Consider the following 26,788-nt stretch of genomic DNA (forward strand, 5'->3'; position numbering starts at 1 on the left):
CAGCTCTCCTGAACTGAATTATTTATACCGAAATGCAAAACAGCTCATATTGCAATTCAAAGGTGCGATTTCATGTCCCTTTCCATGCAAACAGTAAGAAAGGTTGGTGAAATCCTCTCTTTCTGTTCCGCAATTCTGCGCCAGTTTTGATTAATTAATGCTTGCAATCTGTTTCTGTATTTTGTCTTTTCATTGCAGACAAGAAATGGGGAGCAAATATTTAAAAATTCTTGACTTATTCAGGGTGGGGAGAGGAATGGTATATACAGTATCTGGATAGCAGTCTGCTATACCCTGAGGTAGATGACAAGTTCCAAATTACTGGCCACAGCCGAGGACCTGGAAATCGGCTCTTGCTGTTACTGTTGTGTTCCAGACCCGTCTGCTGTCTCCACCCTGCATGTTTCTTCCGGCATGCGGGGTATCGATCCAGCACGCACTAGGAGTGATTTTGTCTTTAAACATTCATTAGCAGAAACCGAGGAGTCCACGCTGGCCTGTTGGGGACCTGCTGGGCGCATTAATCTACATTTTACAAACCGAGGAGTAGCGACTCGAAGCGAGAAAAATCCCCACGATACAGGAAAGGAGGAATGATCCATCACTCGCCGGCTCTCGCCCGTGACATAAGCAGGCTACTGCTCCAGCCCTTTTAACATAATTTACGTTTGGAATTGAGAGTGAGGTAAATTATTTAGAGCTTGAAAAGCTGATCTATCTTCAAATACAGCAACACCCTCCCTCCCCTCGCCCTCCAATGTTTCCTGAGCTCTTAGATAAATCTGAGGCAGGAACGATAAAGACACTGAAGAAAGAACCAACACAGAGCACACAAATGAAGGACTTTTTTTTTCCTTATCATTTTATGGAACCAGTTTCATTCTTACTCCCGGTCTGACACAAGCAGTGACTGAATGAGGTTCTGCAAGAGCTGCCGGACTGTGGCCTTCGAGGAGCAGGTGGAAGTCGACTGGTGAGAGGCATCATGTGATGTGCTTTGTGTGTCTACATTATACATCCATCGCCCTCTCTGCTGCTGCACAGCGCATCAGGCTGTGGGGGGTGGAGGTCTGCTGTTGAGGCTTCAATGCATTGGAATGCTGCACCCTGCTTGTTTGACACAGAAGGTCAGCGCACATTTGTCTTGTGGGAGAAAGCTCTTGCTGCAGCTGTTAGGGTCTGTGCCAATCAGAAGTGCTGCATGTTTCTGCGTAACTTTCAGGCAGGAGAAGAGCTGCAGACTTTCTGATCTGCTAGGTCTTGTCTTTGGGGCACCTCCACTTCTGCAGAGACACTGAGCCGTGCTGCAGGATGCTGTGTTGTGGGAGCTGTGTTTTTGGCAGCAGGATTTAAACCTGTCAGATATACGGAAAAAACAAAGAAGAAAATAATTAACTATGAACGTCTCTCATTTCACTGTGTTCTGTGAGTTAAAAACTGTGCCATGTTGTTTACAGCTCCTGGGAGCTTCTGACTTTTCGTGCACCAAGTATATTTTATACTTCTGCTTTTAAGTTCCAAGTAATGTGTTTCCAGAGTCTGGAACTGGCACATGCAGTTCTTATTTGATGAAGCCAAATAAAATTGTGCCCATGTGCATGCGCTGACTGAACAGGAGCTGGCAGTGGAAAGAGACTGACGAGACTAGATTGAGCGCAAAAGGTGTAGAATTTAAATCGAGGGAAAGAAGGAGACAGGCAGGAAGAGCAGAGAGAAAGGACATGCTCAGAGCTGGCAGCCTTAGCTGTAGTGGAGGAGGCTATTTAATTGAGTTTTACCAGTGGCTACATGTCCAGATGGTCTTAATGAAAGCAAGCCATCTTAATTACACATGCTTGTAACCACTCCAAGCAGAGTGTATCAGCCTGCAAAAGGGAACAAGAATATTTTAGCAGGATTTTAAATAATTTGATATAAAGCTAATAAGCTTTATATGTTTACAACTGCCCATAGAGTATCCTCTCCGTGTTTTGCATTGGTCTCTAAAACCACTTTTGGCAGCAAACTCACCAAGAATGTGTTTTTCAACCCTTGCCCCAGAGTTACATCATAAGTTCTGGTTTTCATTCCATCTGAGGTTTCGTGACTCTAGATGGACTGAACCTTTGATTTTACTGTTTTCAGTTCCACCCATCCATCCATTTCCTAAACTGCTTTATCCAGGACAGGATTGCAGGGGAGTCAGAGCCTATCCTGGCAAGCAACAGGAACAAAGCAGGACACACCCTGGAGGAGACTCCAGTCCACCACCAGGTACACAAAGACACAAACACACACAATTAAACCAGGGCTGATTTTCCCAGAGCCCTAGCAGATAAGTACAGGTTGTGCAGCAGACATTTCACCCTAGATATATTCCAACGTGGCAATCTAGATCATGGCAATTTGGCTATCTAAATAAAGTATTTTAAAACATGTCACCTTGTATGTGACAGAAATACAGTAGATTGGTTTTCAAATATTGTCAATTTGGGATATGGGATGTAGGATACTGACATTTACGTAATTATGAAGCCTGACAGTTCGTAATATGATATATACTTTCATTTCAGCCTGCATGTTTACAATGTAATTGGGCTAGTTTTGCGTCACTGGAGGTTTTGTTGCCTTGTTCTGAATTGCAGACAATGACAGCAATATGGCGCTGCGCACACATCCACATCGAAACGGCATCTCTTTTGTGTTGTAAATCAGAGGTTGTACACGTTACCATGAACATTGTACTATTATTGTGTTTTGAAAAGCACTCATCATTGCTGATTCTTTATAACCCCAAACTGTAAAAATAGTGTTGCAGTTCCCTTTTAACAGGTACCAGTGAACATGTCTGTATCACAAACTCTTCACTTATTTTATATGAGTAAAAACAGAAAAGAAATGTCTGAGCCAGGCGTTTCCAGTCTCTGCCCTTGAGAGCTACAGTCCTGGAGATGTGCTGTGTCTCACAGTCATTAACAGCATTAACAAGTTTGAAGAAAAGGGGAAAAGGCTGAAGCTGAGACTTAAGTTGGCTCTTGTCCTTAGGTCTGATGATTTAGAGATGTCTAGAAAATCTGCTTGTGTAACATAAAGAGCACCGACCCCAGTCTCATCACATTAATATTTTAATTGCAGAGTTCTGTTCAAAAGGATGAACCTGTTTTCCAGGAGATAAACAGAGGGGGAGTCAGGGACCAGAGTTTAAATTTGCCTGGTGTTTGCTATCCCAGGTACAAATCAAATCAACTTAAATATCCTTTTATAAACAAAAAGTGGTACAGAACATTATGACACACCTCCGGGTGTGTCTCACCCCATCCGTTGTGAATTTATACTACTCCCATCTGGGAGACACCTCTGGGCCCCCAGGTGTAAAAGAAATAGACTCAGGAAATCTTTTATCTTTGCTGCAATATCTCTCCCAAACAATCTTATCTCCTTAACAGTAATGGACCATCTTGTCTGTTGGTAATGTTTGTATTGGGCTGTTCTGTAAAACAACCTCCCTCCAGAGGATAATAAAGCTTGAACTGAACTGAGCTGTATGGAGGGGTTTGTGTGTGCTCTGTTTCATGCTTGTTGTTGTGACATGTTTTGAGAAAGCCACGCTCTGACTTTCGTACAGAAAATGTCCTACTGATCTCAATGAAGAGAAAAAAAGATTTTGGTGGACTTTACCACAGTAGGCTTTGTATTATTTTCTTTTATTTGCAGACTCTCACTCTAAGACCATCCCTCTGTCTCTCTCCATTTCTTACTCTGTCTCTCTTCATCTTTCTCTCTTTTCTTGGGTAATGAGGCCCAGAGCACTCATTCAAGTGTGTTGCCTGCTTATTACTTACCATTTTTCACATTCCTCTTACCCCTTGCCTCCCTAAACCGAATAACTCTTCAAAGACACATTCTGCTGTATATTGATCACAGACCCAGAGCTAACAAACAAAAGATCAGTGACAACTGCATTATCTGAGTCGACTCTGCAAATCCACAGCACAGTGAAATCCGCTGAAGGCCACTCGAGATTCAGCTTGCCTCTCCATTAATGTGCTGCCCTGGTTTTACAGTTTGAGGGATGACTGATACTCATAGAGGGGCAGTGGTTACTGTCTTCTCTGGCACACACCTGCCTCTTTTCCTGTACAACAGCATGTTGTGGTGATTCAAGTAATTGTTTCAGTTAAAACCTTACAAAGCTATTTGCTCCAGTGCAAAATTTAAAGACCAATAAGCGTCAGACTTTACAAAAAACATACAGTACAGTATACAACTGCAGACCTACACATTGGCCCACTATACCTGTATGTACCATAATAGTTTAGTTACTGTATGACATACAGTAGGTAATTTATTAAGTACAACACACAGCTTGTAGGTATTTGTTAATGGCTGAACTTAACTTTCTGAAAGTTTACTGAACTATCAGAAAAGTCTCTATTAATTTAAGATATACTGTAGAATTGACTAGGGTTCTAAAACGTAATGCCTGCAATTGTCAGTTTCTGAGCAAAAGTCTTAGACATATTGTAACTAAAAGCATGTGTCTAAAGTGCATACTCAATGCCTCCGTCGTGCTTTCTTCTATTACAACAACACAACAACATTGACTCACTGTTATGAACACCATTTAGTTTGAATGAGAGGAAACCAAGATTGTCACTTCATCTTGAATTCAAATTGATCAGAATCTTCAAAAACGTACTCCCAGCCCCTGCAGGCAAACTACTACATGAGCATCCAATATGACGTGCTGGAGCAGCTTATCCATCACCTGTATCTAATTGACTCATTTGTCATGTGGTCTTTGTCATCAGTTGTTTCTCTCTATAAATTCTTAAAGCTAAAAGGCCATATTCTGTACTACAAATTACAGATCAGCTGTCTTAAAACAAAATCGCTAAGACGTCAACAGGAGACTGCTGTAGGACCCTACATGTGTGTCTGCATGAAGGGGGAATGACACAGAAAATGAGTGGATGGTACTCTGTTCATTCAATTGGCCGTGAGGGAGCAAAGAAAGGCAAGCAACACTTGCAAGGCAGGATACACCCTGGGCAGGACGCCATTGCAGGGCACACGAAAATAGGCCCAACAGTGTAAAATACACAGCAGTGTGTGATGCCCCTCTGCCCTGTACCTGCCCTTGTATTGACTCTTGTGAGGTCTTGCTGTAAGTGGTGACAAATAAAGCTCTCTGGCGACTCTGAACACCTTCCCACCACATCCACCCTGAGGTGTTCAGACTGCTGTCATCTTCCAGCTGGGGTGTCATGGTGGAGCGGTGCTGGGGCTCTGGGTTCACTTCTGGACCTGGGCTGCTGTCTGTGTGGAATCTGTGTACTTTCTCCCTGTGTTCATGTGGGTTTCCTCCCACAGTCCAGACATACCAGTAGGTTAATTGGCTTCTGGGAAGACTGTTGTTTGCTGGAATAGGCTCTGGCTCCCCTGAAACCCGTTACTGGATGAGGCTGTTAGAAAATGGATGGATGGGTTTCCTGGTCAAAGGTTAAATTTTTTCTATTGTGATTTTTTGTGCCCTTTGGATTGTCCACTGAAATTCAAATTTAGATCAAATGTTTATTTTGATTTTAACAAAGAACATGTCTTTGTTATTTATTAAATACCCATACTTTCAGTAATCCTTACTATGTTATCTACAAAAAGTATAAGAACTTTTTTTCTTAGAAAGTCTCTTCCTTCTGCCCCCTTAGTGCTCCTGTGAAATTAGGACTAATTTCTATTTAATTTCTGACTAACTGAAGTAGACCGCAGTGCAGTTCCCTTAAGCTTGTGTAAGGAATTAACAGACTTCACATGAGATTGGATGTTTCTGGCATAATTAGCCCTGACCCATGCATTATTTATTTTTTTAAATTAGAGAATATATCTTTATGTTAACTTTTTGCTGCTTGCTGGTCTTCTGAGTGTGTTTTATTTCAGTGTAAGAGTTATAACCTCAGTGTCATCTGAAAGATCTCTCTACAACATTAAGTGCAGCTCCTGTGTTCTCATTATTTCTCAGAATTCTTGGAAAGGCTCTTATTTTAGAAGCCTGAGCTCAGTCATACTTGTGTGCCAGTGACGGCACATTACAAATTCAAAGGAGACACTTAAACCCCAGTTCATCCTTTCCAGTCCTAAAGACAGTGCCTCCCAGGGGTGGGTTTCCTAAACACGGACTCTAGTTATTAAGATCTCATTAGAAACAGGTCTGGAATCACCTGTTAACCCTCACTATTATTTTTATAGCAGCTGAAATCTGGGAACAGTACCTTGCCCAGGAAACGCAGGAGAGTTCGGAGCTCCTAACCATTACAGGACACTGCTGTTTAGATCCACCGAAAACCATTTGCTGACCATGACTAGCATCTGGCCAAAACCCCACCATGTGGTGCTGGCTAGGGGTCAGTCAATGTATTCTTGGTTGTTGCACAATATTGCCCCCTTGTGGCTTCATGTGAACTGTGCGCTTCAAGCGCCATTTTCTCTCCTGTTTCACAGCTCCAGGCTCTGAAAGTTGTGTTGGTAGCTTGCCGTGTTATACAAAAGCACATGACCTGCAGTGCCTGTTTTGCATAAAATCGTGCTACAGTTGTGCCTAACTGGGAACTGGGTTAAGAATTAGGAACGTGAGGTAGGATAAACAAAGAAAGCACCTGAAGATCCCAAGTATTGAAACACAAGGGCTGCACTAGACCTGCAAAAAGTAATTGCATTCAGACAACCCCATGCTCACATGCTCACGTTAACTCCCCATTCCCGTTTTCAGAACTCAGTCACAGTTCCTGGAATATTTTAATTACAGTTGGGCACAAGGCCTAAACTGACACAACTACAGCTCGTCAGTGACAGTAACAGAGCAGACAGGGTTTTGAGAGGCTGGAATAAAGGCTTCTTCTTCCATCAGAGCGGAAGGCAGACAGCACAGGAATGCAATCTTGTTTTGGAGCAGCACCAAAAACTCCTTAAAGAGCTCCAGCACCGCAACTCTCTTGACCATCAATGGCAAATCCAGCTGGTTTAATCTAATCTGCCCTTCCGTGGCTACTGTCTGAAAGGACAGAGATAAGAAGGGGAGGGATCCCTGTGGAATGCAGCTTGGCATCTTGTTTTTGAAAATGGTAACATGCACAGTGAGCTAATAAGCTCAGACAGTCCAAAGATATGCTGGAAGGTTAATTGGCTTTTGGAAAAATTGGCCCAGGTGTGCGTGTGTGTGTGTCCCATCCTGGGTGTGTCCTGCTTTGTGCCTGTTGCTGGCTAGGAAGGGCTAGAAAATGACTGGATAAATGGAACTGAAGCATTAAGCATTTAACCATCAAAATAAACATCATTTTACAAGAGACTCATGTAAAATGAAGAATTTGTGTTTCAGGTGATTTTGAGATGTTCACTGTCAAGAACAGCAAACATCCATAAGAGAGCTACACTTTACAAGTTCAGGAGAGAGACGGACCTGCCTCTTCCTGGTCTTAATCATTAGCTAATGGGAAAAATCTTTGAAATCTGCAGGAATGTGGGCTTTGAGTGATAGAGTTGCTCATCCCTGATTTAAAGTACTGGATATTTGGAACTACTTCTGAAAAACTGAAAACAAGGTAGCACAGTGTTAAGCATTCACAGAGTTTGTATGTTCTCCCTGTGTTTGTGGAAGATGTTGTAATAGCACACTGTTACATTTACTGTAGGAGTTTTGTACCTGTGTGCATGGAGTTCCTATAATTTTGCTGTGGTTTTCCAAGACATTACATGGTCTTTGCTACGATTTACTGTAGTGGCCACCAGTACAAGTTACTAACTTTTACCATAGTAAAACATAGTATTTCCAAAGACCACTGTACCTCATGTTGATGCCCTGGGAAATCTCCGTAAAACCAATGAAAATTGTCCAGGCAAAAGGAAAACAATCTGTGGCAAATCTCCCAAAGATAAGTTCCATACCAGGAGGTGAGATACTGTATTTCATTGCTGCAGCTTTATAACAGCACATGGGAGTGCAGGAACGTTTGTGCACTTTCTTCTTCAGCCCAGGCTGCCACAGTGATGTCAATAGACGAGAGGCAGATGTCATCTTGCATCACAGCAAACCTGTGATTCCTGAGTGTCTCCAGCCACCTACTGTATCTGCACCACCAGGTGTATAAGGTGCTCAATCTCCAGCTGCAGAACAGGCACTGTCTGCTAATGAAGTAATACTGAACTGTGTCAATGAACTCTGGGCAGTAGCCCTCATTCTTAACAGAGGACTTTACTGTTTGAGCTACCAAGAGGATGAGATGTGCCCCTTGAATTTGATCATGTATTATTAGCAAAGGCAGGAGCCGGGATTGAAGAACTCAGAATTTCCTAAGAAATCATCTTTCGTATTTTTTAGACCTGGTCTTTCACAGGCCCTCCAAGACCAAGACTGAATGCATGCTGTGGAATTCTCTGGGTGTGTTCTTCAAAAATTATATTTGCTATCCAAAGTATCGGCTCAGTGCACCTAATCGACTTAGCGTCACACCACGTCAAATGTTCAAACATCGATCAAGAGTCATCAGTTTGAGCAGCAAGAGAGATTTCCAGCAACCAACCTGGTCAGAACCATCCCCAGATCTAAAACAAGGAGCCGGGCAATGTGTACACCTAACTGGATTGGGGATCTCCAGAAGTAGTCAGGCTGAATGAGCTTAAGCTGGGCTGGCTGCCTTTTACATCACTGTGGTGCGCTGTAACAGGTCAGATGAGGCGAGGTGTTCCTTACACACTTCTGTAAATAAATCCAAAGCTGATTCCCCGGACCATGTCTGCGGTTTAGCTCTACATCATTATCTTATTCTCCTCTCTTCCCAACATGCTGCCTCGGGGATGATGAAAAAAGATTCAAACCGCGATGGAATAATTCATCTCCCTGTCTATCATCCGAGTGGCTCTTAACACAAGATCTAAGAAAAGCAGCTCACAGCTTCAGAGCAGGACTAATCTAACAGACAGAGAGATGGGGCAGCGACTGCAGTGCAGAATAAGCGCGGATCCAGGTGATCTCAGCTCGACCTCCTCCCCCCTCTGATCCTGTCATGTCCCTGTGCTTCACATCGAGAATTCAGGAGCTGAGGCAAAGTGAATGGACAGATGTTTCCTATCTCAACAATTAAAATCTGTACTCATAATTATAATGTTTTTTGGCAGCTCCAGAATCCAGTAGCTCTGATTAGGAAGCGTTCCTGTTTTGCTGCCTAAAATTGGAAAATAATTTTACCTCAGAACTACTGGAAAACCCTTTTCATCTTCTTTATATCACTATCATAGGCAATTATTAAAATAATAATTTCAATAAAAACTGCCATGTCTTCAGCTGCCTTTTGTGCCTGGATCACTTTTTCCCTGTAGACCAATGCCCTGGAGGGATACAATCCAACTGGAGTGACACGTTTTTGAAATGCACTGAAGTCACGCCACTATGATAAAGATTCAGAGACCTTCACCCTGCCTGTTTAAGCCTTGGGAAAATGACTAAACTGGTTCATTTAAGTGAAAATTTAGTTCAATGAACTAATTACAATCTTAGGATTAATTAGGGTGTCTAAAGTGCTTTCAGCTACTGAAAAAGTTGCACATTTCAATTACGTTATGGATTTGTACTGGTGATTCCAAACCTCCAACAGTGTCAGAGTTGAAAAACTGTTTAAAAAGTCCAATTAAGCCAAAGAACAATTTAAATCAAGGGGTCAATTAGGAAAGTAAGAGATCTTCTGGAACGAAAGACAAAGACAGCAACACCACAAACAGAATACCCTAATATATCCATCCATCCAGTTTCTAACCTCTTTATTCCCAAGCCTATCCCAGCAAGCAACAGGTACAAGGCAAGGTACACCCTGGACGGGACACTAAGCCATTTCAGGGCACACACACACAGAAACAAACACACACACCCAGGAACCAATTAACGGACCAGTATGTCTTTGGACTGTGGGAGGAATTCCACATGAACCTGGAGAGAACATACAACTCCACACAGACAGCACCCCGAGTATTGAACCAGGGCGCAGTGAGTTAGCAATGGAAACCACTGTGCCTTCATGCTGCCCATTTCTATATATAATATACAGTGTTCATAATAAGCCAGCAGTAGTATTACCCCTTTAAAATTATTCAATTCTGAAACGAGCCTTGAGCCTATAGGAATACTCTAATCTGTATACAATCTGCGAAGATGGCTGATATGGCCAGCCTGGAACAGATGGGCTAGGATGCACTTTGAACATGTTTCCCAGTGCTCTGTGTTGAACTGCTGTGACACAGTGTTGTCAGCTTTTCCAGCTCATGTTGCCATCACCTTTGTCTGTTCTTGCAGGTGTATTTAAAAAGAATTCTCCAGAGTAAATTGTTCCCCCTATTTTCTAATTATGAAGATTAATCATACATTTTTAAAACATGCAAATCTATTAAGAGAAAATAGAAATGTGAAAAATTCATCCATTTTCTAATTGCTTCTTCCAATTCAGGGTTGAGGGGGAGCCTGAGCCTATCCTGGCAAGAAAAAAAGGCTGTAGGCGGGATACGCCTTGGAGAGGACACCAGCTCATCACAGGACACACACAGACACAGACTTCACACCAGGGCCAGATTCCCCACAAGCCAGTTAACCTGCCCATATGTCTTTGGACTGTTGGAGGAAACCAGACACTTGCAGGACTAACTACAGCACCAACATGCCACCCAGATGGGAACAATTTTAATTAATTGTAAATGAATTAGAATTAGGGTACTTTAATCAGGTATTATTTGGAGATAAAACATCATCATATTTTATTTTACATCTAAATCACAGCAAATTGCATCAGCATCCAAGCCTGCACATGGATTAGGTATCAGCAATAACAGTTGAAGAAGAGACACTATGTCATATCTGTGTAAACAGACAACTTGTTCTCAGTTTTCTTGTTTCAGAGTTGTAATAAAATGTGACAAAGTCATTAATTTTCTGCAAAATCATAACATCAATGCGTTTTCAAGGCAGTGACTCAGTGCAGGGCTGTGATCACAATACTAATGTCTGGAATCACTGCAGCTTCACTGTGCATGTGAAATGTCAGTCTACCTTTGATGTACAACGCAAATATGTGCCAGCAACATTGGTAATGCATCTGCATTATTAACTGAAATTCACTGATGAAGAAAACACACAATCTGTTCTGCAGAAATATTCATGTTTTGCAAGCATATACAGGTCTTTTATACATTGCTGCATCACAATAGACACAAGTAGCCTCAGTAGAGGTATAATGACTATGACACCTGGCACAAAATAGAGGGGACACAAACCCATCTTCATCTGGCATTTTAACATCATGCTACTATAGGACCTCACACATGTGGTCAGGCAAAATGCTGGTATTTTGTAGCATAGACACACAATTACTACAGAAAACCAGAAAGTTTTACTATTTTCAGTGTCTGTTTCAGTGTGATTGTGTCCCAAAATGTCGGTGTGCGGAGCAACCACTGAATAATGTAGGTAAATGTTTTCAATCCATCTGTTTTCTGACTCAAAATCCCAAGTTATTATAAGGAAAAGAGCACCCACTATAATTTGTGAACATGACCACCATCCAAAAAATCAAAATGCTTGTTTCCTTGGTGCTTGGAAATACAGTATTCAACATGAGACTCAGACTCTGATGAATCGTAACCCAATTTCATATGATTTTGTCAGGTGAATGTACAGTGAAGGTGCTGTTCTAAGAAAATGCTTAAATAAACTATTAACCTAAGCTGCAGCATGTACTGCTGTGCTTCCAGTTTCTGGCTCACACTCTCTGAACAGATCATAAAAGTGCTCCTCTGTTGCTTATCTTTTGCCAGACTGACCCTGAAATCCATAAAAAAATCAATACTTTCTTTACTCACTAAATTTTTTATGCACTAAAAATCTTAACACCACCTTCCCTACTACTTTGTCGTTAGCGTGCAGCACAAATTACATTCAAAACCTTAGCCCATCTCCTGTACCTGTTTCCTGTGCTGAGATTAATACTAGACTTCCTGCACTCCATTACGCGTTTCACCTCGTCCACTGGCCCCTGTGAATGGTGTGACCCATTGTGGAGAAAACGCCCTGAATAAACATGACAACGCTGGGAGGAAGCACCTTATCCAAGCACGTCTTACAAAAACGCATGAGCGTGCTGTACTGTATCCACATCCAATAAGCTTTTGCATTTTCTGTAGTCCAAACAGCTGTGCTCGTCTATACTTCTTTTAATACCAGTGTGTGACTGCTCAACTGATTCCTGTAAAAACGCCGTTTTCTACAGACTTTTCAAGAAAATTACACAAAGTGTAAGCCGAAAAATTAAAAGTTAAGGAAAAAAAACAAAGCAACCTTTATGACGACAACCACTTTGATCAATGGGTTTTCACTGTGTCCCTCTGGTTTTCTCCAATGTGAGATCTTAATTCCTTAATTGATTACAAATGATCATCATTTTAAAGTCTTTCTCACATCTCTTATAAAACTTGGACTTTCTAAGACCATTAATTCAGATAAATAAGTAGTAGGCAAAGTCAGGATATGGGAGCACATTAAGACATGTAGATCATACTGTGCATTTTGAGCTGTGAAAGTCTTAAGTAAATATGGGACCAACACAAACAATCTGTGTCCTTTGTGTGCCCAGCAGTTAGAGCTCTGGACTCTTTGCATAAAGGTTACAAAGCAGAGAAGGTCATTCAGCCCAATTACCCCCTGTGGCAATTCCTAGCCAAGGATCACACCCAGCTGTTTGCTGAAAGACGCCAGGATACTGGCTTTCACAACATGGAGGGAAGCTCGTTCCACACTCCCACAGCCCTCTTTGGAAAGAAGAGCCTCCTGTTCTGGGTTTTCAATGCACTTCCACGTAGTTCTCCCTTTGTGCTCCCTGTTTCGCGTCTCACTGTTCATTGTGAAGAACAGAGCCTCACGCTGGAAACTTGCCCTGAAACCCACAGGCATCAACAATCTAGACAGTGACCCTGAGCAAAGGCTTTATTGTTAATTGAGATTGTCTTTCACCATTGAGAAGCTATTGTTCCCCGTAAAACCTACCGGCCTCTGTTTTTAGGACCTGGGATGAAGACCACTCATGCTGATTTATGAACACGTAAAGATTTGTTGACCACAGATTTAAATCTGCAATGTTTTCTTAAAGGACTAACAAAAACAATTTATACCCTTTAGCTGTGCGGTAGATAAGGTTTGGACTCTCCAGGATCAGAAGGTGAAGCCCCCTGATGTGGAGCCTGCTTTTGTGTGGTAAAGCAGGGCACGCTATTCGGACTTCCTCCACTTCACTGAGCGTCAGTGGGAGATTAACATAAAATGATGGACTGATATCTCACCCAGTGGGAGTCTGTGCTACACTCAGTTAGCTAAGAGCTAAAGAAGCCCTGTAAAAAACTTCATATTTCTACTTGTGATTTACTTTACAGTGGTGTGCTGACACATTAGAAAACCCCCCGTTGTTTCTGTGGCTTCGATTAGCTGTGATGGTAAAATCAATGCCATTCCAATTTGCAAGACGAAGGTGTCCAGGGCAGCTCTCCACATGTGGTCTGTTAAGCTTCCCTCCAGAGACGGGAATTAATTGGAAGTCCACAGTAAAGTCGTAAAAGACATAATTATAATTCCACACACATAATTATGTCTCTTAACAAAAATAAAACTCTTAGGATTTGTTAAGACAAGGCCTGATAAAAAATACAAGTTTGATCACATCTCCTCTATTTTGAGTATTGAAGCTTTTTTAGCTGTGTGTGCATGTTGGTGTACTGCATCTTTTACAAGTCACTTCAAGGCCCAGACCTCACAGAGAACACACACAGGACTCAAAACTGCTTATTAGCCACAGGCAGTAATGCTAGGAAACTTCCTGAAGTACTAGAAAATATTAAACAGAGGGTGAATACACTATCACAAAATGAAAAAAATGCCAGGCTTTTCTATATGCAATAAGAGGCAATATGCAATATCATCATAAAAGCACCTTTATACACACTGGTTTTTTGAAGTTTTAAAATTGGTAACCATTTTACTAAGCATTTTTTGGTCAAATCTCACTAAATGACATTGAGCTATTTTAAATATTGGTCCACTTTGAGGTTTCTGTGCAACCTAACATAACCTGTATCAACCCTGTGACTCAACAATTGAGGCAAAATGCAGGTCCGTTTTCAGACCAAGGCAGACGCAAGACGCTGAAACAGCGTCAGCAGCACGCGTTGATGTGCGTTAATAAGATTTGAGCAATTCCTCCTTTAACTGCACCACCACTTGGGCAGGTGGCTAATGACATGCCTCAGGCTTGAACCCGCGGTCATAGAGCTCAGCCCGCATGCAGGTGAGCTCCTTCACTGGTTGAATGACTCAGGAGGCCCTAGAAACAGATTTTATACATAAAAATATATACATCCTTTTAAAAATGTATACATCCTGCAAACAGCACAGATGCAACCCTCACAGACTTGAGTGACAGGATGTTTGACTTGATGCTGGTCAATTACCACACAGGTGTGTGGAGCTGGTGGAGACCCAGTCTGAAACACAGGGGCAAAGAGGCAACATAGGAGAGAGGAAGAAAAGACAAAAAAACAGCACCTGGCACCTGGCATTCTGCCTACTGACTCCGTCCACAGGTGCTGTAGCCCCCTGTGCTTTATGTCTGCTCTGTCCCTGCTCAGCCCAATTCATGCCCATAGTTCTGGCCAGAACAGGTGTATAAAAACCCTAATATTCAGCACAAAGCAAACAAGTTAATGCTAAATGTCTGGCAGAATGAGCTGCTGATCTACCTGAAAAGAATGCCCCCAAGATTTCATGCTAAGTGAAACTGACAAGACTAACATCAGGTTACACTGAGCACAAGTGTACAGTATGATGATTAGTCTGATGCTGGTCTGATGGCATTAATTCAGAATAAGGAACAGGTTCTGATCAGTCGATTGCAGAAGTGGGATCACAGTGGCACTAGTGCACAAGCCTAAGCAAGAGAAATCGCTGTAAATGGCAGGTTCAGACACAGATCTTTGGAAAATAATCAGAGTTGATAATGATGGACCACCAGGCCATTAGATGCGCTAATCACTCCAGAGCAGCAGTGGAAGCCGTCTTGATTGCTCAGAAGAAAAGGTCTGTGTGAGTGTTTTTATGTTCAATGAATTTGGCAGAGCAGTACTGATTTTTCAAAGTCTTGCAACAAAGGGCAAACTGCTTTTTCATACAAAGTGCATCTGGCATGAGCAGAAACTCGTAGAAGCAGACCTGGCACGATGAAGCAGATTGAGTTTGAAGGTGCTATCGGGCTCAATTTCTGAGTAAGCCATGCATAAGTAACTGAGTCAGGTAGATGTTTCATATTGATGCATGATTCTCTCTCTGCTGGATGTTGTGCACAGTTTGCCAGCCTCCACTATACTGAGGTCACTAGCTGGAAAACAGGACTGTGTCAACCTCCGCCCGGCATTCAGTAAAAGTGCAAAAGGAAAAATTACTTTTCCTGTATAGCACTGCCAAAATAATTAATAATATGTGAGGAAGATATCAGTAATAATTAAAAATGAAAGCTGATGACCAGGTCTCAACCTGTCAAGGCGCTTGATCGTAGACCAGGTGATCCAGATGATGGGGAAATGTCCTTACACAAGCTGTAGCATTTGGCCAGTTATCTACAGGACTGATGCTACAAAATAGGGAGGGGACACATGTTACATGAATTGATGATTCTATATTAATAATAAATAAAAATGATAATAAATTACCTATCCATCCATTTTTAACCACTTCATGTAATTTATGGTTGCAGAGGAGACAGGTGCAAGGTGGGACACACCCTGGATGGGATGCCTGGCCATCACAGGACAGACACACACACACACACACACACACACACACACACACACACACACACACACACACACACACCAGGGACAGCTTCCTAAAAGCCAATTAACCCACCAGTTCATTACTTATTTCTCCTGGCAGCTCACAGACAGGTATAAAGTTAGTCGGCTTTCATGCTGTTTTGCTCATCTTCCGCTAAAGACATCGCCAATATTTTTGTGTGCAATCCTCTCCAAGCCCCTTGGTACTGAAGACAGCAGATCTATAACAGAGCCTGTTTTGATAGGTGATTATACAGCAGAAATTAATAAGCACTTAGGAAATCCCAGTCTGAATTCTTTTTGTGTTAGGCCTAGAAGCTCTGTACCCTGATCAGTCTTGACACACAGACCTGCCTCACAGAATTCTGAAAGGCAAAATACAATTTTCTCCACTGTTCTCCTGCACGACGAGTTCTCATAGAATTACTGGCTGTTTCATGTTTCTCACCACGCTACACTGCTGACTTACACAAGGGGCCAGATTTAACTGCAATGCCTTGACTCGGCCTTTACCTGCTTTTTTTCTGTGTTTCCACATGCTCATACACACACTCTGCAGGGGACCTGCCAGACAGGCTGTGGATCCTGCACAGGTATTGTCTGTTTCCTTCAGCTGCATGGAAGATAGTCCTTCTGGACTGCGGGGGATAACCAATGAACGAAACCCAGTTTAATCATTAAAATATTGCTGCAATACTGACCACAAAGCCTGTTTGTCTGAATTATAAAACTGCATTCTGCTGTGTGTTACCACGGTCCATATTGTTACAATGACACGGGATACAATGTTACAATGACAGAAATCAGGCAGCAGACAGAAGAATGTGAATAACAGTCAGGAACAGCACAGGTACCAAAGGGGGAAGACCACCTCTATTCAAATTCAAATCAAAAACAAAACACACATTTCAGTCTCGTCCAGCTGAGGGCCTGATGTCCTGCAGGTTTAACAGATTTCAAGTACCTACTGATTAAAACACAGGTGAATTGAATTTGCACCCAAATAACGAGCTTAATTAAGAATTGAAGTGGAGTGAAAATCAAGGGACCCCAGCAGCCCTGGAGGACTGGAGAGTTGATCGTCTCTTCTGTCGATCTTGTACTTAAAATGTACAAGATCACAGCATTATCACCGTACCTGGATATCTGGGACATCACTTGTGAGATATCAGGGGGTTCCGGGTGTCTCAGGGGCATCTCTCTTCAGTTTGCACCTCACCACATCCCTGAGGTCAGGAAATATCTCTCTCTCTCTCTCACACACACACACACACACACACAGTGCCATACTGCTGGAGCAGCAACAGGAGGAGAGGCGTGTGTTAGACCACACAATGGCAACATCACAAGGTAAGCTTGAAAAGGGGAAAAGCTTGGCCTACATCTGTCTCATTTTGCCCAAAGCTATACGTTTTTAAAATCAAAAGTCCAGCTCTTCCGCAGCGCTGAAGTAGAAATACAAAGATAATAAGTTTTATGGTTACTGAAGCCCTCCTCTATTAAAATAAAAGATCTTAACGGGCAAATGTGCTTTTGGCCCTAAGCTCTGTCACATTGTTCTTTTCGGTGCCCGTGTCTGAAGTAAATATAGGATCGTAATAACAGTTTTCGATAAATGAATAAAAAAGCGCTACAAAAGCGCCCAGAGTTTGAAGCAAATCAAATGGTGCTCTCACTGTGAGATAAGGGAACTCTGGCAGCCAAGTTAATTTTCTTTATGATTCACTCTGAGGTAAAACAGTTAGGAAGACAGCAGATGACACTGAGAAAAGCAGTATGTGTGTTGGGGGAGGGCAGGGGCAAGATACATCTGCAGTTATAAATCAAATCTACCTCAGGCAGATGACATTCCTTTGGGAGAATACTTTTTTATGTAACTGCTTCTCACAGAAAAATGGTACAAGGGTCTCAAACATCTGGCATGTTCTCCTGCATTGCTGGTTGCAACCTGTGGTTCGGTCATCATGAGCTCAAGCCTGGACCTTGTCTTCACCTCGCTATCTAATGACCAGACCTGACTAGAATTCCAACAGTCCTATCCGAACGGGTCACAGATAGCCATGAAGCCACTGCATTTATGGGAAGTCACTTAGTCGAAACTTCTACCCTGTAGCAACCAGAAAAAACTAAAATGTACATCTTCAGCAGGAACCAGAGGACTAGGAGAAAGCTCATGTAAATTCAGAAAGAACCTGCAGACTCCACACAGACAGGCACCAAAGCCCAGATTAGAATTCATGGCCCTGGAGCTATGATGCTGCAGTGCTGACTGTCACGTCACCATGGTGCCCTTACCCTACGTGGTAAGCTTACAGGTGAATTGGCAATGCCATGCTGGACCTGAGTATTGCACAGCACCTGTAAGGCTGTGCTCCTGCCTCGAGCACTGTTCACCCCTCAAGCACCTCTGCTGACCCTCCTGTCCAAAGGTGCATATAACCTCCTGGAATTTTTCAGTGAATGAAGACAGCAAAAATTGACAACTTAACATTTATAGAAAATGCATGAAAAAGCCATGTTTGGCTATAGAACTGCAAGAACAATAATCTTATTATTTGAAAGAAATTCATTTAGAAATGAAATGAAAAAAGAAATCAAATAGGTTTTCATTCAGAGATATTTACTATAACCTCTCCTTTGTGATAACCATTTATAATTTATTCTACATGAATGCTCTTCAGTTATTTTAATCTGCTTTTATTTTGGTTCAGAAAACTATTATAGGACATAGGCCAAAAGTCAATTACTCATATTAAATTCTGTGGCCTAAAACATGCATTTACTTGAATTACTCATTGGCTCTGTCTCTCTAATTAGCAGGCTCACAATTACAACCCACTAAGATCATTAAAAAATCATCTATATAAAAGGCTTCCTCTCTGAGAAAGAGGAGCAGAGTCAGAGATCTGCAAAGTTAAGAATACATGAGTGAACAGAAATAGAAGACTTCAGAAAATGCAATTATGTGTAGCCGAAAAAGGGTCATGAAGTGATGGAAGGGAGGAGAGACAGGAACTAAACTATGACGCACTGCTGTATCTTAATGCAGCATCGCCTGAGCCTGTGCATACTGGATTCTTACAGGTTCTGTGACTGGAGTGAAGGACAACACATCTGAGACTGAAATCTCAGAGTTTCTGATTGAAAAAGCCAGTCATTGATGCTGAAATGTGATTGTGTGCTATTTTCCACGGAGGGCAAAAACAAAACATAAACTAGGGTTCTTGAATCCCCAGCTTCATGGCATTGATTCTGGACTTTTTTAGGTGCAGCTCAGCCAGCCTTGGGTCAGGCCGCATAACAGGAGCAAGACACCGAGGAAAACTGGTGAAGGGCCAGAGCCCTGCGCCCAACATCTGGACAAAACTTCTCATGGAGGAATGGAGAGAGGCGCTGGGGCCCTGGGCTCAGTTCTGCACCTGAGGGGCTGTCTGTGTGAAATTTGTGTGTTCTGCCCCTGTTTGTGTGGGCTTTCTCCTACAGTCCAAAGACATAATAGTAGGTTAATTACCTTCTGGGAAAACTGGCCCTGGTGTGAGTGTGTACGTGTCTGTGTCTGTGTGCCCTGTGATGGACTGGTATCCTGCCCGGGGTGTACCCTGCCTTGAGCCTGTTGCTTGCTGGCACAGCAACTAGCTCCCCCAAGTCCTGTATTGGATAAAGTGGCTAGAAAATGGATAGATGGAATAGGAGAAAGGCTCAAGGGTCCAACCTGCAAGGGCTTTAAAAAGCAGCTGTACTGCACTTCTGTGAGCTGCTGCTTTGACTGTTGAGCTTGGTATGGGATGCAAACAACGAGATGAGTCAGGCCGCACCACTAGAATCTATTTCACTTGAGTCACTTGAACTAGGAGCTACAAGACAGAATGTGGCATCATGACGTCTAACAGGTGTGACAGTGTGACTCCATATTCACTGCACCTCTATGAGATATTTTATAATTACCCTGAAAAATAATTCTTTCAATGTTTAAAATAAACATTGCACCTCTGCTATATACACTACTGTTGCTTAATCACCCCATAGAAAATGAATGACAAAAATATTCCTAAAGTGTAATTTTGTATTTCAAACTTCACATTTCTCAAGCTGTTTGGCTTTGAGAATGTAAAGGTTGGAAACAAGAGGAGGCCACTGGGCAAATGTACTGCAGCTCATGTGGCTTTTAGTAGCTAATTCACCTGTGGATCCTATGTAGCTGTTTCTTGAAAGAAGCCAGTGTATCAGTTTTGACAACACGACTGAGTAGATTGTTCCAGACCCCCACAACCCTTGGTGTATAGAGTTCATTTCTTTTCTAAAGAGGCATGCTCAATTGTTCCTGTACTGGCCTGAGGCTTAATGAATTTGGGTGTTTGTTAGCCATGTATCACAATTACAGCATGTCTGTGATGCAAACAGTCTCGTAATGTGACCATTATCCATACCACACTTCTGTTCCTGAGAGGGGTGTGAAATGGATTAGCCGTTTTATTATTTTTTGAAATAAAAACATGATGCCATCAAAGGCACAAGAGATTAATTCTGTCTGGCTGGGTGTGTTCTCTCCTCTGCTGCAACAGATCGGTAAATTAATTCGAGGATGTGGGCATGAAGACAGTAAACACGGCAGAACGAGACCTCTTTCCTCCATAATTCAAAGCAACAGCCACAAGAGAGGAACATCGCTCCAGGAAACAGGCACATGGTGATTAGCATTTTATAGTATTGAAAACAAATCTAACTCTGCGATCCTTATAGTAAGAAAAAGAAGCTTATCCATAGCTCCCCCTAGTCCTGTATTGGATAAAGTGGCTAGAAAATGGATAGATGGAATAGGAGAAAGGCTCAAGGGTCCAACCTGCAAGGGCTTTAAAAAGCAGCTGTACTGCACTTCTGTGAGCTGCTGCTTTGACTGTTGAGCTTGGTATGGGATGCAAACAACGAGATGAGTCAGGCCGCACCACTAGAATCTATTTCACTTGAGTCACTTGAACTAGGAGCTACAAGACAGAATGTGGCATCATGACGTCTAACAGGTGTGACAGTGTGACTCCATATTCACTGCACCTCTATGAGATATTTTATAATTATCCTGAAAAATAATTCTTTCAATGTTTAAAATAAACATTGCACCTCTGCTATATACACTACTGTTGCTTAATCACCCCATAGAATCAGGCACATGGTGATTAGCATTTTACAGTATTGAAAACAAATCTAACTCTGCGATCCTTATAGTAAGAAAAAGAAGCTTATCCATAGGTAGCTTTCTCAGACTGCAATGACAGAACATCCTTGTGTGATCTTGTTTTTGGGAGGAATTGACCTGAACTGTGAGGGGTAAGTGCTATAAATCTGTTTAAGCTACAAAGATACTTGTACTTGCTTCCACAGAGCGACAGCTTGTGTAACAACTGCATGAGTGTTCTGTCTCACAAAGCAAACAGAAGAATCTCCCGGGTATTTCACACTGCCTGTGCCAGAGCTACCCAGCTTTGTTTCACAGGGTACAGTTAGCACTGAACACATGGCTGATGAATGCGTTTGAGGCCAATCCTAAATTTTGCTTTCATTATTGAGTAATAATGACCCATGTGATCATTTGTCCGCTGCACTTTTGCACTCTGTTGTTTCTCTCATGTTCTCCCTGCTACAAAGAGAAAAAGAAGAAATATGGGATTTGTTTTCTTCCACCGTGTAAAAAATATTAGGTATTAGACCTTCTGTAGAAGAAGAGGAATTCTGTGAGTCCAGGCTATGCATTCACTTCCTGATTAGTTGTGTTTGCCAAAGGGAAACTCTACGGTGAAATAAAGCCACAGTCTACTGGCTTTTATGTTACATAATTCCCATTTTTTTTCTTGTGGCAAGCAGAGTAACAGTCAGTGTGTGGATGAATCAGCCTGAATTCCAAACAGCAGGTGCCTCGCGGATGAAAATCCACACTCCAGTGAGCTGTCATTCCAGTTTGCTGTGATTCCTCGTCGTTGGCTATGATTTCACACCACTGACAGTAGGAAAGGAGCCCTCACTGTTTTTCAATCACATTCGTTGGCGGGCTGAGGGAAAAGATGGGCACTTGCACTGAATCTTCCTTGAAGAAGTAAGGAATGCTCACTGAAAGAGGACGAGGCAGATTATGATGATGATGAAGATGGTATCTCCATTACCAGTGTTTGCTCGAGTGGCATTCGGTATTAGAATATAGTGGGGTCAGAGGGTGGCATGGTGCTCAGCATGGCTGCCTTGCAGTACTGAGGCCCTGCATTCAATCCCTCGGGTGCTATAGGCTCATGGAGATTGTATCCCCCAGTTTGTGTGGGTTTTCTCTGGGTGCTCTGGTTACCTCCCACAGTCCTAAGGCATGCTGGCTTCTGGGAAAACTGGCCCTGGTGTGTGCGTGTTTGTGTCTGTGTGTCCAGGGGGCGTCCTGTCCAGCGTGTACCCTGCTTTGAGCCCATTGTTTGCTGGGATGGACTTCGAATCCCTGAATTGTGTAAAGCAGTTAGAAAATGGATGGATGGAGGTATGGGGTTAACTTGGAAGCTCAACAGTGAACAGAACAGAAGTTAAAAGAGCCATCCTCTGATAAAATATTCATTGCTTAGGGACAGAGACCGATGCTGGTGTTGATAATCAATGAGCTTTTGGGCAGCCACTATGGAGCAGATTCTCTTAGTTGAGAAGATGCTGAATGATTCTTTCATTATTAGATACTAGTGGTGCAGGTGATCACTAATTAGTTGATTTGGTCATTTTCTGTCTAAGAAATACAAATTCCTGTACCTTCCCATACTGGGGCCGAATAAGAGGTCTGGACAGCAGAGCCTGACTCCCTCTTTAAATAATTGCACTGTCTGAAGGGAGCATGTCTCTTCCTGCCACTCAAGCGGCTGCTGGCCAGGGTGGCTTCGCTAAAATAGCTGAAACTGTGTCCTCACATGTCCCCCGTTCCCACGGCTCGCACCTTAATGCATCAACGCCAGGAGTGACAGATTGTTCCCTTTCTTTCCCCCTTAGCTGACTGAGCCTCAGAGCATTGACGTCCCCAAAAGCAATCATGCAAGATGCTCAGCCAACAGAGCTGCTATGGCACAGGTGCACAGACCCTAAAGCAAGATGGAGTGTGTGTGTGTACGTGCATGTGTGTGTGTGCGTGCGTGTTTCTGTGTGGTGTGGGAGCTCTAAACTTAAGGCTTGAAAAACTGTTACTGCATTGTAACAGCTACTGCACTTACTGGATCAAGATGAATTGAGTGAGGCGCATGCTTAATACTTCAAATTTAAAAGGACATTTTGAAAGAAGGGTTGCACGGTGGTACAGTGGTTAGCATTACTGTGGTACAGGGCTGAGGCCCTGGGCTCAATATAGGACCCGGGCTGCTGTCTGTGTGGAGTTTGTATGTTCTTGCTCTGTTTGGATGGGTTTCCCCCCACAGTCCATAGACATCCTGGTAAGTTCATGGGCTTGTGGGAAAATTGTGCCAGGAGTTAGTCCATGTGTGCCATGTGAGGAACTGGCATCCCATCCAGGGTGTACCCTGCCTTGTGCCTGTTGTTTGCTGGGATAGGCTCCGGCTCCCCTACCACACAGTATTGGGTAAAGTGGCTAGAAAATGGATGGATGTATTTTGAGAAAATGAATGAGCCTCTTTGTATTTTAAGCAGGGACAAGAAGAATAAATGAAAACATGCTGTATTGTTACTTCAGCTGTACAGTACATGTGTCTTATTGGAAGCATATACCAGGTTTGGTCTCTTTTTTAAAGAACACTAGTAGTCCAGATTAGCAAAACAGCAAACATCCACTTATTGAAATAATGGAAACATTGATTGGCCTCAGAAACAGTCTGAAATCTATCAATCAAAAAGTTATATAGCACCTTTCAAGGAATACTAAACGTAGCACTATCACAAAGTGCTGTAGAATAGAAACAGTTTAAATACCAGAGAGAGAATTCCAAAATGCCTTAACAAAAACCTAAAAGATAAGTAATAAAGAACGCAGTTGACAGAAAAAAAAACAGTCACAAAATAAAACATGTATATGTGAACATTTTTCTGCAAACAAAAGAGTGTTCCTATTTTCCCTACCTTTGTCTCCTACTGGATTTCCACCTGTACAGGTTGGCCAGTTGTTTGTAGAAAAAAGGAAAAGTAGCTTTTGGTTGGAGTAAGCTTTCACAATCTCCCTGTGAATTTCTGCAGCCAACCAAGTCTGAAACTCCGAGGGGTTCGGCTGGCGGGCAGCTGGGGGTAATTTTTGAAGAATATCCCCAGAGGAATTGTGACATCCGAACTCACACCTGAGAAGGATTCAGACTGCAAGTTGCCTGCAGCCAACTGTGAGTGTTGGAGCAAAGCAATGATTCTGATTGGAGGCGAACAATAATTCTCATTCACTTGCTTGCACAGCATAGCCAACCATCTGGAACCCATTTATAAATAATTATCATTAATAATTCAATTAATAATTTAAATAAATAGAGGTCAGTATTAATGCTGTCTCGTATTTGTTCATTTGAGATTATTAATGTTAGAGCTACTGTAGGAAAAGTATTAGCCAACAATGCCATTGTCAGAGATAGAGCTATTTCTGGAATAAAATATTCTCAAAGTCCCACTGATGAACACTATTAGATGAGCCCAAACTTATCACAAACAGTTGCTAAAAACTGCATTTTCTGCCAGGTGCTAATAATTTTGTGTCCCCCTTTCTGGAAGAATGAAAAAGACAATGAAAGCTGTTAATGAAGATCAAAGTTTTGATTCTCACTAAGCAAGTTCCAGCTTGCTGTGTCCATAGATTTATTTATCGCTTTGAATTTTTTTCCCTTTCCTTGGTTGTCTGCAAAGGGCTTCAGAAGCCAGACTCTGTTCTCTAGTATTTGATGTAAAACCTACAGTAGGAAACTTTAAAGGTTTTACCGAGTCCATTAAGCAAGTTAAATGCCATAAATACATGTGATAAAGAAACAGGTAAAGGTTTGTTCCAGCTGAAAGGAAAAGAAAAGAGACACAACGTTTCGGCTGTGGAGCTTAGCTACGTGTTCCTGTTCCTTTGCAGCCCACGCGTGCTGATACAGCTCCCTACTGGAACTACATGTTATAAATGTTACTCTGAAATTACTATGGAATATAAATGTTACTCTCTCTTGATAAGTACATATTGACTTATTGAGTTTTTGGTGCTCGTAGTCACCAGCAAGCAGTGGTCTAATATACTGCAGGGTGGACACAGACTTGCACACAGTCACACCAGGGGCCATTTTCCCAGAATGCCATTAAAGTACCAGCATGTCTTTGGTCTGGGGGGAACATACAGTACAAACACCTCACAGATGGCACCCCAGGCCCAGAACTGAACCCAGGTCCAAGCACTGAAAGGCAATGATGCTAACCACTGAGCCACCATGCTACTCTATTTCAGCACTAATTTATTAGTAATAATATTTTAAATAAATCAAACTTATTCTGATCTTCAGATGTGTTAAAATTTTCATTTTAATGTTTTGAAGCAACTGAGTTATTACTTTTTATGCACTGTGAACTGGACTTTATGTAATAATCTTGTCTGTCCACAGGGCTACATGCTTTTAGCATAAAAATCTTCTTTGCAAATCACAACCTCACTGAGAGCTAATTACTCTGCCGTTAGCAAGCTTTCTAGTTTAAGGTCTAAGTTACATAAATCCTTTGCACATAAAAGCATTTCTGAAAAGCACACAGAATTTTAAAAGATAAAGCTCAAGGGAAAAGCGTATCATTTGGAAAAAAACACGAATAAGCATCCGTATTTTCCAGAATTCTACTGGACCTAACGAGAACCGATCTGAACGTGTGTCTGCTGCCCCAGGAGGAATAATCTGAGCCAGTGTGTTAATAAAGACCTCAGCGGGGGCTGTCAGACGCTGGGAATGCAGTCTGATTTGTGAATGTCAGGATTCTGCCTGCAGCAATAAGCCCTCTGTGGTGTGGTCTCATCTACTCCGAGACGCCTGGAGGCCTGTGAATGTCGCTGACATGCTGCCACAGTCCCCATGTGGAGAAGCAACAAATCAAATCTGATGCACAACTGCGCTGCTCGACACCTGCTCTAGCTTTCTGTCTGGGTACGGCAGAACCCAGAATTCCTGCAGCTACTGCCTGTTTCACCTGCTGGTTGCACCAAAACACCCAACCATTCACTCTCTTCTCTTACACATCTTTTAGGCTGGAACAGTTCCTTGATTTCTTGTTTACTCTGTTCACAATCAGAAAAATTCCAATATATACTGTATGTTTGCATGCTGTCACATTGTAATTCACTGCAGTAATGGTGTTTGACCCGCTGTTCTTAAGAGCTTCTATTTATGATTTTTTGGAGTTTGCATGTTCCCTTGGGATCTTAGCATACACTTCGGGGAAGTACCTCTTACTTCCCCGAAACACACACATTATGTCTGACTGACTCTGCTAAACCACTGGGGTTTTTCCTCCATGCCTCACCCCTAAAATTGTGCTGAGTGGGTTCTCCCAATGCTCTGTGCCGAGCATGTACAGGGAATGAGACCTGACTGACATGATCATAATCATACAGTAAACCACACAATCCTGGCAGGTCCAGTGAGTCAGGTTGTGTCGATAGAGACTGCAGTGCAGTCATCTGAAGTGCTCGACATGGGAATGAGAGCATTCAACCAGAAACTCCTACAGTATATTTGAGACTTTTCAAATTGGCCCAGATCTGGACAGTTTGGCTGAAGACTTTGTTCAAGGTAACTTAATTTATAACCCTTAATTATAAAAATGTAATACTCTGTATATAATGCAACACCACAGATATCTCAGGCAATGAAGAGTGTGTCCATACTGTATGTTTAATGGTCTTACAAAATATTGAATTCATCTAGTGAGTTAAATAACGGATGAATGCAGGTCTGGG

The sequence above is a fragment of the Atractosteus spatula genome, chromosome 26 (genome assembly GCF_055471065.1).
Source record: "Atractosteus spatula isolate fAtrSpa1 chromosome 26, fAtrSpa1.hap1, whole genome shotgun sequence".
Taxonomy (NCBI): domain Eukaryota; kingdom Metazoa; phylum Chordata; class Actinopteri; order Semionotiformes; family Lepisosteidae; genus Atractosteus; species Atractosteus spatula.